The sequence below is a fragment of the Poecile atricapillus genome, chromosome 3 (assembly GCF_030490865.1).
Source record: "Poecile atricapillus isolate bPoeAtr1 chromosome 3, bPoeAtr1.hap1, whole genome shotgun sequence".
Taxonomy (NCBI): domain Eukaryota; kingdom Metazoa; phylum Chordata; class Aves; order Passeriformes; family Paridae; genus Poecile; species Poecile atricapillus.
In genome coordinates this window covers 35717194-35738128 of record NC_081251.1, presented here as the reverse complement: position 1 = coordinate 35738128, position 20935 = coordinate 35717194, and the positions used below count along the sequence as shown (strand labels likewise).

Genomic DNA, 20935 nt, shown 5'->3' with positions numbered 1-20935 from the left:
GGATCCCCTTTTCGAATGTGAATCCCAGGTTTTCGGCACCACTTTGCTGCCTTATGCGAGGCAGACACCCTGGTTCAGGAGCGGCATGGTGGCCAAGCCCAGGCCACTCGGTCCATTCCGCATACAACACCAATATGATGGATGGCAGAAATGGCATTTATTGCTGAAGAATTTGACACTTTATAACCTAGGTTCACAGTGTCACTCCCATCTGCTTTCATCACAGCTAGGTGCTATTGGCTAATTACGAGGGTCATTACCATAAACTATGGAGGAGGGGGGTGACTATCTTTCCATTACGTCCCGATATCTTCTGAGCGCTGGACCCCAGCTTCCCACACCATAGGGTGTTAAAGTCAATTCACACATGCAGGCAGACACAGAGGTGTATATATACATATCTGTATGTACAAACATGCATTTTAAAAATCCCCCCTGTGGGTCAATGAAATGTGTCAAATGCCTTGGCATTTCTCAGTGGGCGAGGATTGAGTCTCAAGGGGTTGGGGGTATCTGCAGAGACCCCATCCTCAGCTTTTAGCAACAGTCCTCCAAGTATCACACAAGGAGTTCACGAGCTGCAGGAGTGCCCCTCTCAGAGGTGCAGGTTAGACTCACTGCCACCCAGGAGAGCTCAAAGGACCTAACTCAGGACCACTCTTTATAGGGTTGTGAAATGATTTGCTTTAGTTGTCAGTAAGTTTCCATGCTGGGCACAACCCAGGTCAGTAATTATTGGAGTTTCCAAAACTCCACCAGCAATGGTACTGTTCCACTCAAACTACGATTCAGGTAAAGAATGCCCCAAGGCTGTCAGGGATAAATGAACATCCCCATTCCCATCCTTCACCTCAGCTAGGCACCAGGAGTTCCTGATATGGTCAGTGTTGCTTTCACTTTAGCCATGCAAGAGCTTCCAGTGTGGTCAAGGGATGCTCCACTGCCCAACTCACTACACAAATGCCAAATTCCTAACAGCAATTCCAGTAAGCAAAAAGCAGTCCCAAGGGCAGGGGAGGATGTACCACCACAACTGGGGAGCTCAGAAGTAGGCACTGTTCTCCAAGTGTAGCCTCACCCACGCTGAGCAGAGTCAGGAATGTTCCCACAGTGTTCTGGCAGTGTTCTGTATGAGAACACTCTGAGGAGAACTCATCATCATCACAGAGGAGCTCCATATTGTCTTCCCCCGTACTCCTTCTGGAGAATGTGGCACTTCCTCTACCAGTGTGACAGAGGCTTGATCATAAACAGAACTGAAAGAGCTGTGAAAGCCAACTGGGTCATAAAGATTTTGAATATCCTAGGCTTCATGGGCAGAAAAGAAGATAAGCCAAGCTTTGTGATCTTATTTCCTTGAATCTGTTTCATATTTCACTTTTATTTCCTGGGAAGGAGAGATACAGACAGAACACATTCATCTCTGTCAGGAGCAAGTCCAGCCCTCACTAACATAATAGGAGAGGGCCAAGCCAGAACAAGCACTTTTCAGTGTAATTGCTTTGCCTCAGCAATTTCATTTTATCACAGCTGATGTAAGTGAAGGCGAGTGAAAGGGACCTGAGAGCACAGCTAAAAAACGACATAGCACACACAAAAGGCTTCAGCTTTCTCAAAGACAGATAGAGTCTGTCATCTTTATCTGACACTAATTGGGAGCTTTTTCATTATCACTGCCAAATTCTGCCCTTGGCTACTTGCCCATAAATCTTTCTGACATTTTCTAGTGGGAGCTGGAGGCAAATAATCTGAGGGCAGAATCTGATAGGGAGCTGGCAGAAGGACACGGGGGGCCCCCAAAAACTTCCCTTTGGAATTCTTCTCTTGCCCTGACTCAGGTACATCTGATAGCTGCAATGGCACCAGCACAGGCTTTTCCCTGTATCTGGGTTGAAAGGGAGTGCATGAGGTTTGGTAGTTTTGAGAGAGATTGGATTCAGCTTTAATTTTATTTTATTTGCTTGGCAACTTTTGGAGTTGGGCTGGAGAGAGGCTGCTCGCTGTAACACCATTGTTTGCACTGGGATTGCAATGGAGTTTGAAAGAGCTTACACTTTTGGAGAGCTTTACAACTACTTTCAAATACCTCATTCAAATCATATACTCGGGAAGGGACAGAGTGTAGTGATTCTGACCAAGAGGCCACCAAGCAGCTGGTGGGTCCACACAGAAGGTAACCTAGATGTCTATACAGGCTGAAACCAAAACTTTAAAGAGCAAACATGTCTGAAACAAACAACATTATATAATGGAAAAGGCTCATCAACTCAGGCAAAAAATGTGGATGCATGGACCAGAAAGGGAATTTTAAAGTTATTTTGAGCACAGGATGAGGTTTAGCCTTATTTTAGCACTTCTTTCTCTAGTAAAGATGCAAATGAATTCACAACCCTTAATTTTCACAGCACAGCTAAAATGTTGCAACATGCAGAGAGGCACTTTTAAACTACCAGAAACCCAATAGGGAAATAGTAATATAATTAAATAAGAGCACTCCGCTGTGCAAATGGGCTGGCCATAAATCCATCTTGTTTGGTTTCTGAGTGTCCACACAGTTAGTCACAGGTTTGCTTTAAAAATTACGTGTCTAAATTGAAGCCCGCTAAATGGTGGAACAAATAGCAGTTAGGAGAAGAAGGAGGCTCCTCTATCCACCCACATTTACGTTTCTCTGTGCCTCATGGATTGATCTGGATACATACAAGTGCGAGTACTTGTTGGGGTGCGACACTGGTGGCTTGGTTCTTTTCCCCAGGACCTAGATTGATGAGAGAGAGACCTGTTTCCTCGTGTTCAGGCTCAGTTGTCTATTCTTTCTTATCTACATTACATATTTACAGAGTACAAGGAGCTATATACACTAGGGTAACAAGGTGCAAAATGGCTGAAGAAGTATCTCTTCAAGGTATTTTAAGTGTGTACCCATGTAATAATGAACTGCCAAGTAACTTATTTCCATTACTAACCCAACAACCTGTGTCCTGCAATGTGGATTCTTTCATCCAATCCCCTAATATTACCCAAAAACTGTAGAAGAAGGAGGACAAGAAGAAGGAGAAAAGGATAACACCCCAAATCCTCTATGTTGTCACTTATTCATTTATATAACTTAAACTCTAAACTCTTTCTCACCCAGTGACTTAATATAACTCTATCTAATTTACACACTCATATTCTCAGTTCTTCTACTTAGTTCTAGAAGCTTTCTCCAGGGTTTTAAGTTAAATTCAGTGTTCTCTTGAGAGTCAGAGGTTGTCAGCACAGATAAGGGAGTATTTCCTGTGCCTCTGACTCCAACAAGTACTGGCAATGGAAGGGTAAGTGTCATGCTGGAAAAACAGGTAGCATTGGACAAGATGCCATTGCTACTGTTCATTCATCTCTAGTCATTTTCTGATCTCAATTTTGTGTTAAACGCCTGACTTCATACATTGGCTTATATATTACAACAGGAATTGGGGGACAAATTATTACATTGATTGCATTACTTTGCTGTAATGCAAAGTTATGTTACTTTGTACAGAACAGGCTGGAGGGGCAGAACCAGGTAAGGATATTATTATGTCTATATGACTGTACTTCACAGGAAGCCCAAAGATGAATCAGTGCCCTCTGGCAGGTTTTGTGTGAACACAGACTGAAAAGATGATCCCTGCCTTCAAGTGCAATTTAGCTTCAAGGGTATTTTTACCTGAGCTCAGCCTGGAGCAGCAGTGATAGAAGATTCTTGCCAGGTGATGGAACTGGAGAGGTCTCAGTTCACATCCTGGCTCATCAGTACATAAATTATCATGACACTTCTTCTGGTTTCCACAGTGGGTTTATCATCCTATGTGTGACACTCAGAGGCCTGGAAAGATGTCCTCTGACAAGGACACGACACATTCTGCAAAGCCAATATCACTAATCTCTTGGAAAGAAAACTCACATGCTGTACTGCCACCAGGGACACCTAAGAATCTTTGGGACTGTAGCAGGGCAAGGGGTAAAGGGGAAAAAGTGGAAACACTTCACAAGAAGATGAGGTTCTTGCTGCTGTGCAGGCTATCAGTCCCTGCCAGGGCCCATTAACAATTTTTTTTCAGTCCTTGGTCCATCCCATTACAGATCTCAATGGAAGTGCTGTAAGTTTTGTATCAGCTCCTCCACAGAGACAGGGTGACTCCAGCCATCCTGTAGGCAGCAGCAGAAGCGTAGGTCAGAAAATCACCATCCATGCCAGTTCACGTCATTTACAGGCTGTGCTGCCAGCTCCCTGATTTTCAGGTCAAAAGATGAGTAAAAAGCAGGGAGTGAGGTAAAACAATGTATTGCAGTAAAAGTGGAAGCTGGGAAGAGGCTAAAAATACTGTGGCAGATCTATTGTCATGGAGTTACTTTACCTTTAAGGAAAGTTGGAGTTGCTGGGGACTGCCTGGAGTCTTTTCTCATGACCAATTATCGGTCATTGCTGAGAACTGACAGCAGTTTTAACCATTGACAAGTGGGATCAACTTGTGAACCCCACCTTAAAGTAAAAAACCAGAACTCTCTTGTTCTCTTTGTTTCTTGGCTGTGAAAGGTAGCAGACCTCCGACTGGCCTCCGGTTCCCTGCCCAGGCCACGTGGCCGGGGGGGGGCTGGGCTGGGCCTGCCGTTCTCCCGACCGGGAGATGGGGCCTGCGGGAGCTTGCTCTGAGCCAAGCCGGGCCAGGCCGGTTTCCTGGCTTAGCTGCAGGTTTTGCTGTGATGGAATTTACCAGAAAACTGCCAAGTAAAGAAGGAGAAGAGCTCTAAGCCTGCAGCAAGCAGAGACAGTGACCACGCTCTCCAGAGCAGCTATGAGGAACTTTCTATCGCAGACAGCTCTAGCTCCTGTTCAGCAGAGATCACCGAACCATCTACAAAAGCTTGGGCAGGATTTTAACTCTTTCTTATCCAGATGAGACTTGCGGATTAATCTTTTTATCCAGAGAGAAAAGGAGAGTGATCAACATGAAAAGAGACTTTATAAACTACTAGTGGCAAGAAAGAAAAGAGGCTTCAAGAAAGGTAGAGAATTAAGAAGATGCTTTAATTAAGCTGAAATATCTTTCTGTTAAAACTATGGGGATGGACAATGAAGTCCTGAAAAGAACTCCTTTAATTCATGATGGAGTATGGGGAGGAATAGAGTGTTCAAAGTGTAAATTTGAGTAAAAAGTAGAGTAATTATGGTATAGTGAAGTGCTGGGAGATTTGAAGCCTTGAGAGGCAATGAGAAAACTGTTTTCTAGTGAAACTCACAGAAACAGATGAAGAATACTTTTTGCCTTTGAATAACTTATCCTTAAAAATTATATCCCTAAACATCATGACCCATAACACATTTCAGAGTGATGTGGAATGGGAGGGGTGGGCTCTGATAACAGCAGCTCTGGGCAGCTGATATCAGAGAAACAGAAAACTATAACAAAAATAGTTTTCTTGTGAGAAACTCCATAAATTAACAGAAAGGAACTTCTGTTTCTCTACAGAGACCGGTGAAAAGACTGTAGAAAGAACTGGAACTGTTTAAACCATCAAAGTTCTAAAGTTTCTGTCTCTGTTGTCATGTGAACAAAAGAATGGTGGGCAGTAAGAAATGAAAAGGTTTTTTCTGGAAGTTTATTCTGGTGTTCTTATTATTGTAGTTTGTCAATAAACTTTCTTTATTCCTTTTAAGTTTTACGCCTGTTTTGCTCTTGTTTTAATCCATATCTCACAACAAGAAATAAGTAATTATTTTTTTTTTCCCTTTTTTGTTAATTACTGGTTTAAAACCACGACATCTATGAAAAAAGGGAAGAACTGCAGAGTTGCTGTGGACCTGGGGGAGGCTTGTCCAGGGGTAGGGGTCCAGGATGCCACAGTGTGGATAACGTAGAAGGAAGAAACAACAACAACATTGCCCTGAGATGATTATGATGGAAGTACAGGGAAAACCTGGTGTCATATGAATATATTTTTTTTATTAGTTCATATATTTTCTGTTGTACTAAATACAGAATATTAATGGAGTAAATACCTGTTGCTATTCACCCAGGCTCATTATGCACAGCTTTATTTTAAGGGTGCTTTTTGTCATCTAATAATTTGTGTCCCATCATTAGATTGGGGTTTATGAAATAAAGGATGACCTTTTTTTCTGCACTCTAGGCCCTGTATTACAGTTTATAATTGAGAAAAATTGAAGATGCACTTGGCAAAAAAAACAGCCCAGACTAGACTCCAGAACAGACACTTTTTTCCTTCAGTGTCTCTAACTCAATCTTTTAATTTTCAAGTCTTTCAGACCTAATTATATACTAATGCTACCAGCTTTAAGTTACAAATCTAAATCACTAACACTACAAGGATGACTGACAAATGTGTTCTGGAATGAGTTTCCTGCTTTTCCTTCTTCAAACTCATACATATTTGTCAGTGGGAGACAGAAGGGGAAAAAATCAAGCCAAAGTACATTGTGTCACTGAAAATTGTCTTTCATGGAGACAAGAGCTACTCATATACAGAGTAAGCTTTAGTGATACATATATATTTATACAGACCTAGCTAATAACTACAACTAGCTAATAGCTGTTGATTTTGGTTTTAATGAAAGGCATTAATTTTAATCTTTCCTTACTAGCATTAACAAAAATCAGCCCCAGTAAAGCATTGTTGCTGCTCTGGAAATCAGTTGCTCAAAATCTCATCCTGTTCTGCTTCAGGCTCAAACCCATTGTACATCAGTGTGTAACAGCCCACTGGAAAATCATGGATAAAGGTATGGATGGCACATGAAGTATTGCAGATCAGATTATTTGTCCAAACCTCACTTACATGTTATGAAAGTGGGGTCCGTTCCTTCTGGTGTAAATTTCCAGTATCTGTTTCAAAATTAATTAAGGATGTTACCATCATCTGGTGTAAATGGCTCAGATGCCTTTCTGTATTCCCTAAAAACAGACTAATTTCTCATGCCTACAGAGTTCTGCCAGTGAGGACTCGTAGTTTCTAGTTGCAGGGGTCCCTAATCCATTCCTCAGCACTAGCCAAGACCAGCTTTTCCCTGCTTCTCTTTCCTCTCTTAACAACCCATTTTTATACATATTTTTGAAATAAAATCATCTTATTTTGGATTTTGAGAACAGTGAGGTTTGACTCCTTTGTTTTCAGGTATGTACTACTTTTGTAATGTTCACTTTAGCTGTGAGTAGTGAGAATTAGACTGGCAGAGTTTTAATTTTGTGTCATCTTGCCAGAAATGCCTTGTTCATGAACAGCAGCTCTGCAATCTGAAAGCAGCAGTAAACAGCATGTTGTGCAGTGGCTGCTTAAAACACTTACCAGGGGCTCAGTCCAAGCCATGTTTAAACCAAAAAAATCCATGCCAAAATTTAGAACGTGGGAGGTTAAGAGTCTTACTTTATTTTGACAATTCTTTGGCATTCTATTTTTTCTGCTGACTGCAGTTTATACACAGATGTTCTGGGAGGAATAAAACACAGAGGAAAGGTACACAGGCAGTGACAGTTCACTGTCTCTTCTGATACAAGAATCAGGTGGCAGCAGATGAAAATAGCAGGTGGTAAATAGCAGATCCAGAATGAATAGAAGCCCTCTTTAAATTTGGTTGAAGCTGTCTGACATAATCACAAGTTTGGAGGGAAGACTGACAGACAGACAGACTGCATAAAAATAAATATTAAAAAAAGGACAGTTCTCCCTTGAGAAACAAAGCATGCACTTAAAAGAAAACAGCAGTTTCCTTAGCCCAGGCAAGGCATGTCTGTCTGGCAGGGAGAATTTATGCACAGCCATTGCCCCCTGAGGATGCCAAGGACCAGTGAGGAAGATGAGTCCCATCCAAAACCTTTACTGCCTCTGCCTGTGGACTCTCTAGGGGTAGAGACGTGGCCAGGACGATGTCCCTGAGCCAATTTATTATTTGCAGAGTGTGTGCTTGGAGCTAGGCTGAAGCAAAGAGCAGTGTGAGAGCACCCAGGTGCAGCTGGAAAATCAGATGCCGTGGCTTTTCCGCAGGGAGTCCATGTGACAGATGTGCTGACACCAACATGTTTTGTGTGACAGAAGGATGTGAAGAGGCTCACGCTTGGTTAAAGAAGAATGGGGGATGTCTGTGCATTTTTTTGTGATCTCAAAGTTGCTAATAAGCAGGTAAGCACTTACAGTGTCTCAGCATAGCTTAGTAGGGTGCACTCCTCAAGAAAATTAGAGGCCTTGACATTACTCTTCCCAGGTCTACACACCCACGGGCTGCTAATTACTGACAGTCTGCAAAAGGGTTGGCATAGAGAACACCTTCAAATTGCAAACAGGCACTTCCCACTACTGCCAGCACAGAAATCATCAGGACTCAGGCTGCCCTGTGCTGTAAAGCTTTTCTGAAAGCTCATGCTGAATCTGTTCAACTTTTCCTGGATTTACAGCACTAACTTTTAGATGGTTTAGGACAATTTTTTATACACGGCTCATTTGCTCTGTTACTCTGTGGACAATTATTGAAAGATCCTGGAAACTTTTTCACACTTGTTGGAAACAACACTGATGGGGAACTTCACCATTTAAACAGAAAGCTTTGCAAACACATCTTCTACCAGTTTGTTGTGGTACAATAAATAGTAAAGAATCTGAAAATATCAAAAGGGAAATAAAAGGCACGAGCAGCCAGCAGCTCAAGTGTTGCCATGCTAATACTTGTAAATTCTAAATAAATAAAACAATGGTTCTCATTTTAGCTAATCATTGTGCTAGCAATGCTCAATTAGTCTAATAAATTGCCAGCAAAACAACTCAAAGCATCCATGCAATGATGTCTTTGTCTCTCCCTCCCAGGCTTTTCACTTGCATAAATTTATTAAATTAAGACATAAAGCATGCATAATGATTCTTGGAAGGCAACTGCTGATTTGCATTGAAAAATCAAACAAATAAATATATTTTGTATTGATTCAGGGTTAAGGAAGGGCTGCAGTGTCATATTGGATTGGATAGGTTGTATAATACAAAATTTAAAGACAGAATGGATTGAAGGAGTTGCATGGACAATTGAATCTATGAGTTAGGCTCAAGATGGGCTCAATGAGGCTGTAGGGCCAGCTGAAGTATCGGGACTGTGCCACAGGTCTGATTTCTGTGAATGCATGTGGGGGTTTATGAGCCTAAAAAACCCAAGGTAATAAGAATAAGTTAAAGAGCACTGTTAAGGCTGGGAAGCCAAGCAAAGAGAATTCTGCCAAGACTGATGTCATTGTCATATAATACACCCCATGGTAGTCCCTCAGGATGTGTTCATACACCAGTTTCCCATAGGACCCTTACTAGACACACCATTTCAGTCCTGAACAGGACTCACAGACACAGAGTAACTCTTCAGCCCTTGTTCTGTTACAGGAGAAGAATGAAAGACACTACTGTGGCCAGACCATGCTGGAGGCTTATCTCATCCTTCCTGCTGCTGCCCAGAAGTGCCAAGTGAGTCATACAACCTCACTTCTCAGTGACTATCACCAGCTGAGTGCTCCTCAGCTCGTGGTGCCTGGGATCTGATTTACAGAAGTACCAAGCACTTTGGAAGACAAGCTAAATCAGGCAGAACTGTACCAGGTGAACCAAGGGCAATTCTACCATTGATTTCAGCAGGGTCAAACTCAGATCAGCTCCTCCATTTCTTTCCAAACCTGCATTTGAGCAGGAACCACAGAGGAATAAGGGAGGAATGAAAAGATGGGCACCGAAAAATACAAAATGTGCAATTGTCTCTCTCCATACAAAGCCATCCTACCTAGCTGGGAAATGAAACCATCTGAGAATGCCTCAGTAGAGACCCATGTGCAAAAAATCAAGGTAATGGGATTCACCTGCCTTAACTTAGGTGTTCAAAAGACTGATGTTTGAGCCACTGTATAATCCCATAATAATGGAGAGAAATATGTAGCTCTGATACTCTAAGCCAAGTGTTGTCTAAGACAGACCTGTTGCCTGACCTGTTCTTCTTGACTGTAGTGGGACACTAAAGCCGTTTTTGGTTTACTATCTGCTTTGTTACAGCAAAAGAGCAAAGCAGATGGTGCTGAAGTCCCAATGTCCACTCCATGTCCATATGGGGTTTGGTTTGGACTTGATTTAGTCTGGCTCCCCTAGACCAGCTATCCTACCTAGGGCAGCTATTCCCCCATAAGCACATTTCAAAATTGCTTGAAGGATTCATTTAGATCAATGTGCCTTTCTAGAGATAGAAGGACATTTGATGAATACCTGGAACAGAGGTTTTGGTTCAGTTTCCTCTCAAAGGAATTCAGCTAAGCAGAACAACTTCTCCAAGAACTGAGCTGACAACAGACACAAGGGTGAGATTTGCTTTAAAACTGCATCATTGCACAGATCCTAAATACTGCTGTGTATGCATCATATCAACTCAGACTCAGATATTTAATTTTCAGATAAGTGAATGTCGGGCTTAGCGACACAGATAATAAAACCCAATCATATTATTTTAACAAAATCAATCAAAACTGTTTACATAGTTTCAATTATCACAAATCCTTTTGAAATGCTGTTTGTTCAACAGATCATAAAATTTGCAGAGAACAAAATGAAAACACAGAAATGGTATTTTTCATTAGAAATTAATCAGCTACAGGGGATTACTAGTCAAACTGCAGGCTATCATTATAGAGTAACTTTTCCTACAAACATAAAAAGCAAACTCCTAATTCAGAGAGTTATAAATATCAGCATCTTAAGCATGATTGGAAGGAAAGGCTCTTGACTGAATGCAGAGAACAGTCAAATACAGATTTGGTGCAATTTCTCTTTTTGTTTTCTTAGATGTAGTGGGAATATGCACAAATTAGTGTGACAGTAAAGTCTCTTCCTTTATATTCACTGCAAATTCCCTGGGGAAATTCTGGCTTTGATCACAAAAGACCCCTTCATCATACTCAGCAGGGCCTAGATTTGTTCCTAAGCTTCCCTTTCTAAGAATTAATGTTTTTGGAACAGGTTCCTTAAAACATTGCAGGACCTGTATCCTTTGAGCAGAAATAACTACAAACTCCCTGCTTAAGCTTTTCAAAATGTCCATTACTACAAAATATTTAACATCTTACATGGCTGCTCTTGCTTATGACAGCATGAGTGAGGACATGTAGAGCTTTTCCATTCTCATCAGACATATCAAAAAACACATGAGTTCTCGGATGCTTGTTCTGGTTACTTGGGTTATGCATTCCTGTGCTGAATCGTGAAGGGAAGGTGAATAGTGTACTGTAAAGCCATAGGAAAGGGAAAATACATTTATGAGGGAAATTTATACTCAAGAAAAAACAAATATTTTCCTGAAAAATTTGTTTTTTCTTTATTTACAGTTACTCCAATAGTAAATTTTGAATAAAATGATGGAACTGCATGGAGACAAGCATGACTTTTTCTTCCAACCACCAAACCATTATTGTAAGCAAAAAGGAAAATATTTTTAAATTGCCCCCTGTAATGTCGAACAATAATTGCAGATAATATAGACTTCTCAGATGTTTGGCTCAGTCACTTATGTGGTCCTGGGCTAAAGCTTGTAGAGAAGATGACTGTAAAGCCAGAATAAGTGGAAAAGACATCTGTTTATGAGTGAGAAAAAAGGAAACCCAAGTAGTGGACTACACAAAGGGCTCAAAGTGGTGCTGTAGAAGGCAGCTAAACCTCCAGTGGAACCAGGAGAGCTCTGGCCAAGCTGGGAAAGGCAGTGGTTGGGGGTTCAGTGACTCACAACCATTTGGTTTGCTTTGAAAATAGCCCTATGATCAGATGTGTCCCATAACCATCACTGCCATTGCATCTGAACAGATTACTGGCCAGTAATAGCTGGCCATGGCCAGTGTTGCCTACACTCAGAGGTTACCCTTGTTCTATCTGGGGAAGAGGTCTCTGTCCTAGAAACCTTCCCAACAAAGCAGTGCTTAGCTGTCTTATCCAGGCAGGCAATCAAAAGCTAGAAAAGAACCTGGAAAGAACCAGGGCCAGTTATGTTATTCTAAGGAATATGATTAATTTTATACCCCTGACAGAAGTTCATGCATCGAACAAACCCCAGCTGTCACATTTTATCAGCTATTTCTGCTCTCAAACAATGGTATTATTCCAACTCAGTTGCAGAGTGTGAATGTAAATCCTGAAGTGCTGAATTCATCTTCACGCCTTTAATGAGACTACTCAGTCAGTGTTTTCCTATTGCATTTTATTTTTCTGTTTTTCTTTAATTTGTTTGTCCTTGGAACTTCAAAATGTCTATGAAAATTCTCCTATAAACAGTCTCTAAGCGAACACTGAGGATTATTTCTGTCTCTCTTCCCAGCCATGTAGGCAGTAGATATTTTCAGTCTAAAACCCTGAGCACTTGGAAGATTCCCCAATGCTTCTACTGGGATGTATAACATGGCACACCACTGGCGTTGTCTATTCACTGTGGTTAACACAGGCTCAAGTTCCTGGAGTGTTTTGACATTTCATTTTTGCATACAGCGTTTTACATGAGCTGATGCCTTGGAGTGGCTACCTAGAACAGAGGCTAGATAAGATTAACAGAATAAAGTGGGTATTTATTAAAGGCCTTCAATAGGTGCACCTTGGGCAGTCAAAAGCCTCCAAAGAGGGGCTACACCCAAGATGGACAATGGTTATTAATTTTTCCGACAATTATAAGTTTGGTCTATTTACACATCAGGGGTTAATCCTCCAATTACAGCTTCAGGTAATGAAATAATATAGCCCCAGTTTGCTCCTCCCCTAACTCATTTTTGTTTATACTTTTCAGGGCCTGGGGCAGTAGGGTGTCCTTCAGTTACAGGCCTAGAGGGATTGTTTTGTCTGAATAGACAGGGAGAACAGTAGCTGACAAGCTATGGAGTTTTAGAGTTATACCCTAAAGCAGTACAGAATTTGAAAAATATAAAAGCTAAAATCCTAAGGCATCAGAGCCATCCAATGGTATAAAGCTTCTTGGAATGACAAACAGAAGGGAAATTTTGTAAATCCTGATGAATTCAATGTTTTGGTTTAGAGTGTGATTCAATAAACAGCTCTGAACAGGAGTGGAGAACTGAAATATAGTACAGAGGGAAGAAGTCATGTGGTAATATGAAGACGACCAGGAAAACCTCAAGATGCTACTGGTCAACAAGCCAGTGAAGCTAGAGATCCTCGCACAACTTCCTTAAATTCTCAGCTAGATCAATTGGACTAAGGAAAGGTGATTACCTTTTCCTCCAAATATTTCTGTGATTATTTGGAAAATAATAGTTCTAGTCCTTATTAAAATATCTCTTAAAGTCTTTAAAAATCATGTAAAAACAAGAATAATGAAGACTAACCCCTTCTGTGACATAAAAGATCTTTCAGAGCTATTTTATTTTAAAGGAATATGGATGTGTTCTGCCATGTCCAAAGCTTTTCACAAGCCTTTTTTTCAGAGCATAAAACAATTCAGACCCCATGTTGCTGCTTTTAACTGTGAGCAGTTGAATCTGACCCTTTTCCCTCCAGCTCCCACAGTGGTGACTGTTTCTCTCCACCATACCAGCACAAGGACACTTGTCTTGGTTTGAAAAAAAGACAGGTGTCTGCTAAGGAAGGCAGAAACCTCCCTTGAAATAAATAAAAATGTAAACCACCCAACCCTCCTTCAAAATATCATAATCTTGAAATCAAGATGCTCTCAGGCAAAGATATGGGAATAGGAACAACAGTTCTTTACTAAAGAAATTCAAATAGAAATGCAGTAGTACAAAAAAAAGAAAACTGACAAAAAAACAACCCATGACAGAGTCAGAATACAACCTGACACTGTTGGTCAGTGTGTTGGTAGCAGTCTGATTAAATGATGGCTGCAGTCCTCATGCAGTGACAGATGTGGTTCTGTTGAAGCAGTGATCATGTAGAAGGGTGTAGTTTTCCTCTGAAGGCACAGTGCTGGTGTAGATGAGTCTGGTCTTCCTCTGGATTCCAGTGGAGAAGAGCTGCCTGTGGTGTTCCAAGTCTCAGATTATATCCAGGTGGGAATGCTTGGCTCCTCCTGCTAGGCAGAGGATTTCACAATAAGATGATGTAATTTTATCAATCATGCAGTGAGACTCAATGGCCCAAAAACAGAAGACATCCCCTTGCAGGGAGGATGGGTCATGGAAGAGATAAAGAACACTGCCCCACCTGGAGAGCAGGGCCCCATCACACCTCATAGTGATTTGGGAACACAAATGCCATCACTGCAAACATTCCCCCATTCCTCCTTCTTCCCCAGCTTTATGCACTGAGCGTGATGTTCTGTGGTCTGGAATGTCCCTTTGGTCAGCTGGGGTCACCTGTCCTGGCTGTGTCTCCCCCCAGGCTCCCCCTGGCCCCCACCAGCCTGGCAGTACGAGAAGCAGAAAAGGCCTTGGCTCTGTGTAAGCCCTGCCCAGCAATAACAGAAACATCTCCACATTATCAGCCCTGTGTTCAGCACAAATCCAGAACACAGCCCACCCCAGCCACTGTGAAGAAAACTAACTCTACCCCAGCAAAAACCAGCACACCATGCAGCTGAGGTTTCTGCACTCTTGACAAAATAACCACTGCTCAGTGTGGCCCAGCATCTCATGGCTGTGAGGACCTGAGTCTATCTTTTGAGAATTTTTTTCTTTTGCATAAATCACCACACTTACTGTTGCAAAGGTTCAGGAGCCAAGTCAAACAAAGCACAGAAGCATGTGAAATGTTATTTATGCATCAGGATTTAGTTTAAACAGAGGCCTTGCATTATTACCATTTCTTTGTCACCTTGGAGAGGTGAGGTTTGTCCTTTATCTTTGTGCTTCAGCTCTCTGGACATTATTCTTCAGCAAACATTTAAATTCACCATAAATCTACAAGAAATCTTTTTTTCCCCCATCAGTAGACCTCTTTTCTTAGCTGCTGCTTACTCTCTTGCAATCATTTACTCAGGTTCCAAATTCCTTTCCAGTGTTCCCAGACTCAATTTGAAACTACTGCAGGAGGCAGCAAAAATTAGTTTAGAGAAATAATTTTTTCTGCCAGCTGTCATTCCAGCATTTTCTCCCATCAGTTCTCCAGCCTGTCTTATTCCTTTTCCTCCTAACAGAATTTTCTGCATTATGATCCCTAAATTGTTCATATTCCTGTTTATGCTTTAGTGCTCCACTTGCAAGCAACAACAGTTTATATTTTCTGCTTCTGGCATTTCTTAGATATTAGTCACCATGCAAATGCCCCACTAGAGTAGCTCCATGGAATTCAGTGAGACTGCCAATTCTTGGTAGCAGTCCCTTTGACCTGATATTTCTAACACTTCATTGACATTAAATCTATTTTTATATAACTCACATTTTGAATTATGTACAACTTTCTTATTTATTACAACTATTTTAAACCTTGGGTTCTTCTATTTGGACAGCAACAATAAGCAATTTTACAGCCCAGAGAAATTAATAACGCTAGCCACTGAGCTCTGTTGTCAGGCCAGAGACCTCCTGATCTCAATGGATTGCTTGGCACAGTCTCTGTATCTATTATTTAACTGGAAATAACATTTTTTTGCCCAGTATGATGGAATTCTCTGAAATAATTCAACTGGAAGGAAAGTTACCTTGTCAGAAAGTTATCATCTTAATGGTTTTAAAGCAAATTTGTGAGATAAGAAGTATTGGATAGGAAGAAAGAGTGTTTGAAGGAATAGTATTTCCTTGGAATATATCTGAGACTTGGACTCTAATACGAAGTGGAAAATGATCAGCTGTGCTTATCCCAGGACAGACTCATAGGTAAAATTGCACTAATTTTTATTGGGGCTAAAACATGATCACACATGTTTCCAAAACAACGAGAAAAATTTAGCTTCATTCACTCTGCTTCCAAGGAGTGTTTAATTTTTTGTTTAGCTGTTTCTGTGCAAATAAGGTAAGTGTTTTAATAAACATCAGGAGACACAAATGCTTTATTATAGATTATGTTACATGTATATTACCACCATAAAACTTCATTTACAATCCAATTAATCTTCCAAATTTTTCTTCCTATCCTAAGCAAATGCCTGCTTTGTGGCAAAACAAAATTTGTGACCCAAATGGAGCACAAATTACCTCTATTTTAGTGATAATGGATATTATTTAGCAGGAGATTCTTTCAAGTATTCACTAAGAGATTTACTTCAAGTATTCTATAGTATGGTCCTTCACATAATTTACAAGATTAGCAAAACAGCTCTACAGTCACTAGGTAAGAGATCAAAATTTAGTATAAGCCTGATATTCACTGAAATCTGTCAGCTCAACCAATCCTGCAGAAAAAAGTGAGCCACTAACAACCCATGGCAATTCATCACATAACACTGGCACTGACATTGCAACAATATCTGCTCGAGAATGGATGGGTGCTCTAACATTTGCATGCAGAAATTACTACAGTATCTACAGAAATGTGGTATTACTATTTTAAAGCTAAGCACTGACTTTTTAATAGAGTTCATTTATTATAAGAAAGACTGAATACATAAGCTCAAGAAGCTAAAAAGCTCAGCATATCTTGCTTCACATGCCCAGCTCCAAGCATGGACATTTGCCTGGCACAGGAGAGAAGATTTCCCACCTGGATGGATGGCAGTAGTTGTGCTGTAAAACAGGCACACACAACCCTCTCAACTTTCCTTTCTCTGGTGAGAACCACCTGCAGACCCTGCATACTGACATCAATGTAAAATTTAAGATAGTCTTGCTGGGATGAGCTTCAGCCTTTTTTGGAACTTGTTTTGGATTTATTAATCTTTTCAGTAATCTGGAGGATATGACCACATCTGGAATAGAAGGACTTTCAAACATTATTCCTGACTTCCCACTGGCTCATAAGTCAGTCTTGGTAAATACTATAAATTATCCAGTACACAGAGTATTCTTTTGAAAAGCAGCATTTTTCCTTTTTTATGGTGTCTCAGGGTTTGATACCCACTGATGTGTTGTACTAAATGCCTCAACATGGTTTACTGGTGGAAACCAGACAGCAGTTTTGAGACTGGTCTTCACAAATTACAAGGAAGCAGAAGTGGCAGCTCATCAAGCCAGTCACAGAGGGCACTGATATCTTACCTCCAGCCTGCCTCCTCCCTCCCCTTGAAGATGGTACCAGCTCCTCATAGACAAGGTTTTCAGGCCAGACACAACCCCAGCAGAGCTGGATCCTCCAGGCCAGCAGCATACACAACTCCTACAAGGAAGTAGTGGCAGGTTAATCATGGCATTGAATTGAAACTTGCAGCTTGCTGGCTGCTGAGGAATCAGCTTCCAAGGAGATAATGCCTAAGTACAAGAGAAGGGAAGAAAGGCAGGAGAAGCAAATGCTTTTCATCTTTCATAGCCAAAGACAGAAAATGAAATTTTAATTATTATGTTCTAACAGATGTTCATTTGCAAGAGTGGAATGACTTTAGGAGATCATTCCTACTTCCAAGATACACACTCCTCCAGAAAAATACCTGATGATTTGGAGTAGTTTAACATCTACAAAACAATTGTTTGTGCAATATAAACAGTTTGCAAGTACATACTACTTTTTGAAATATTACTCATCTTGCACAACACAATGACTGATTTCACATTTGACTTCTACATAAAATTCACTCAGTTATGAAGAAAGAAAGCAAGAAATAAAATAAAAACACTTGGGGCCAGTTTCTGCTCTGAGTCAACATTGCTACCTCACTGGCAAGAGACAGCATTGCTCTGGACTGAGCCCAGCACTTGTAGCAAAATATAGAATTCAAATAAAACGTGTTCCCAATTTTAACAAATATGTATCTACAGCTGCGCTGAACTTTGCCAAGAGCTTCCCTTGGTGAGATACGGATTTTTTTTTTCCTATCTTCCAGTAGCAGCAGGGATCTCTAAACCCCACTGTACTCTGAGAACAAGACTTCTGGAGTTAGTGCCATAATATCACCTCCTTGCAATATGGTAATTTACTCAGGGAAAGAACTTTCTTCTTTCCTTTCTTGATGCTTCCCCATCTGTTTTTCCTACTTTGCTGAAATCAACAGTTTTTAATCATTCATATATGCAAAGTTTAGAACATTATTATATTTATATATTGATAATAATATTATCTATACTTACATATTGGGGAGCCATTCACTTAAAAATATTTCAAAAAGATGCCACTCTTCATAAACTTGTGGAAACTTTATTATTTAGGCCAGTGTGTCCAAACACAACTTAATATTGGGGTTTTTCTACATGGTTCTTTGCAAGGCTAATTCTGCTGTGCTGAAATCTGTGTCCTTCCGCCGTTCTTTCAGCAACTCCTTTTATTCCCTGTTTTCTTGTTCCAAAACCAGGTAAAATGGGACAAGACTTCTCAGCAGCAGACTGAGAGCCCATGAAAGATTGTGCTGCTTCAAGTAGGTGAATATCCCATCCATGCAAGACACTGGGGCTGAAAACCAAATCCAGTCTTTTGGGCCACTTCTTGGACTTTCTAAGTCCTCAGTTACATTCCTGGCATGAACAAGTTTCTGTCAGAGGAAAGCTCCAGTCCTGAGCAGCAATCCTGCCACAGGGAGCTAACAAAAGGGGAGAAGTATGAGGTGCTGGGGAGAAAACCATGGCAGTGGGAGAAGACACAGGAAGGATAGAAGGACAAGGGGAAGGAGGGAAGCAGGAGCACATTGCAAAAGTGCCAAAAACAGAGAGAAAAGAGAGAATTATTTCCAAGAAAACTCAAGAAGCAAGAAAACTCTTTCAAGCAAGAAAAACTCTTTCAAGCAAGAAAAATAAAAAAGCCCACCCCCCAAAAACCTAAAAAACAAAGGGAGAACACAGAAGGCAGGTGAAAGCAAAACTGCAATGTAAGAGACTTTTGAAACAAAAGCCTTAAAAGGCAGCAGAAAGCCTTGGGACAGAGGGAAACCACTTCAAGGCAAACCTCTCTCACTCCTGGGTCAGCATAATCTGCAAATGTTAAAGTTATTTTCTTAATTACCAATGCTTTTTGCCTTGGAGGTTTTATTTTTTCCTAGAATTAAAAGATTACTGTCATGGCAATTTTATTTCAGTATGGATTCTACTTAATCAGACACACACATGTAAAAGCATGGATCAGCAAAAGGAAGAAAATACAACCTAATTTATTCACTTACCCATGGAGGGGGAAAAACAACATTTTTAATCCTTTTTCTTGGATGCAGTAAGAAAGATCCTGACTCACATGCCTTCCTCTTTGGGGATGTCCTGTTAGCTGTCAAGATTTCCTAGAGTCAGAAGGGGTTGGTGTAGCAGACTGAACTGCATGGCATGGTGTTCATGGATTACTGCACACAGCAACCAAGTGTGGCCTCTGAAATCTACTGGGAATTTGCAGCTTGGCTATCTGCACATGTGCAGATAAACCAGGCAAATAAACTAAATTAAGAATCAGGCAGGGATTGTAAATAGGGAGTATACTTTCACAAAGAGCAAAGCCATTTAATGCAATTTATTTTAAGAATACCTCCAGAGACACTGTTCAACTTAAAACACGTAACATCTTTTTGAAGCCAAATTAATGAACACAATTCCTTGCCTATAAGAGTTTACAGACTGAAACAACCACATGTAGTGTAAATGAAGAACTAGATACAACATGACACAAATTAATGACAGCTGAACCTCGTTCCAGATTTTTCTCCCATATCAGTGGTACTTGGAATGCCTGAATGTCAGACTTATCAGTAAAGATGTAGGTGAAGAAGGCACTTGGTACTTTGGCCTTTTCCATGTTCTTTGTCATCAGATTCCCCATACTATTAAGCAGCTGTCCCTCATTTTACCTAGTCTTTCTTTTGCTGCCTAAGTACCTGTGGAAGCCTTTCTTGATGCCCTTTATATACTTCAGAGCAGATTCAACTCCAGGTGGACTTTGTTTTTCTAAGCCCAACCCTTCATGATGAATTCCTCCTGGCTTCTCTGGGCCTGGTTCCACCTCCTGTGGAACCTGCTCCACCTCTTCTTTTTATGGCTGAAATCTGTCAGGACCTGCTTATTCATCTGTGCAGACCTTCTGTCTTCAGCTTATAGAAGGGGATCCTTCTAAAGCAACCAGCTTTCCTGAATCTCTCTTCTCTCTGGGGCTGTATCACATTGGATTTCTCCAAGAAGATCTGTGAATAAGCCACAGCCTCCTCTTCTGGTATCCAGGGCTGTGATCTTCCTGGTGGCTTTACTCTGTCCTCTCAGGAACCCAAACTGCACCATCTCATGAGCGTTGTGGTCAAGACCATCCCCAGAGTTCACATGGTCATGATTGTCATTGAAAATAATTAATTTTGCATTCTTCAGACTGCTAATCTAAACTGAGCTTAGGGAGATTCTTTAACCATGTTGCATGAAATCCTGCTGCTACAATAATAAGTTTGGACATAGGAATACTGTAGAATTGCAGGTGTCTATTGTCATTTCCACCCAAGCAGAACTCCTTTCCTGTGCTGTTGGATCTGCTGTTGAGATCAGCAGACACTACAAGCATGTACAGACTCACATTTATGATTGACCTGTATCTCCTGGGTGAAACAGAAAGAGTTGTCACCTCCCTAAGCATTTTGAAGAGCTTCTATAAATATGCAAAGTTTTTTTCAAGAGTTAAAGAAATATTCTGTGCTTTTAAAGAAAGAAGTGTTCACATCCAAAACCAGAAATCATGTTTACACCTGAGAAAAAAACCTGATGTGTGCATTTTCAAAGCAGTGATGTCTAGTCATCCAATTCTTACATCTCTATACTCTCAAGTACACATTATAGTGAAAGGTTTGATGGGTTACTACTATGTCTTCTATCACAGCACATTCATATCATCATATGGACATCCCTTTCCAAATTTAGACATGGTAATAAACTTCAACAAGTAAAATGGTCTGAAAACAACT

General features: G+C 40.8%; 1 long non-coding RNA gene across 2 annotated transcripts; it reads right to left on the bottom strand.

The window, feature by feature from the left end:
* Positions 1 to 13308: 13308 nt before the first annotated feature.
* Positions 13309 to 19363, bottom strand: LOC131577552 (uncharacterized). Of its 2 annotated transcripts, none has more exons than XR_009277240.1 (4): positions 19175 to 19363; positions 18153 to 18598; positions 17130 to 17247; positions 13309 to 14071 (listed from the first exon to the last, which is right to left on the bottom strand). It is a non-coding gene; the product is annotated as an uncharacterized LOC131577552 (long non-coding RNA). The 2 variants fall into 2 exon arrangements; XR_009277241.1 differs by having other exon boundaries at positions 13309 to 14068.
* Positions 19364 to 20935: the final 1572 nt, after the last annotated feature.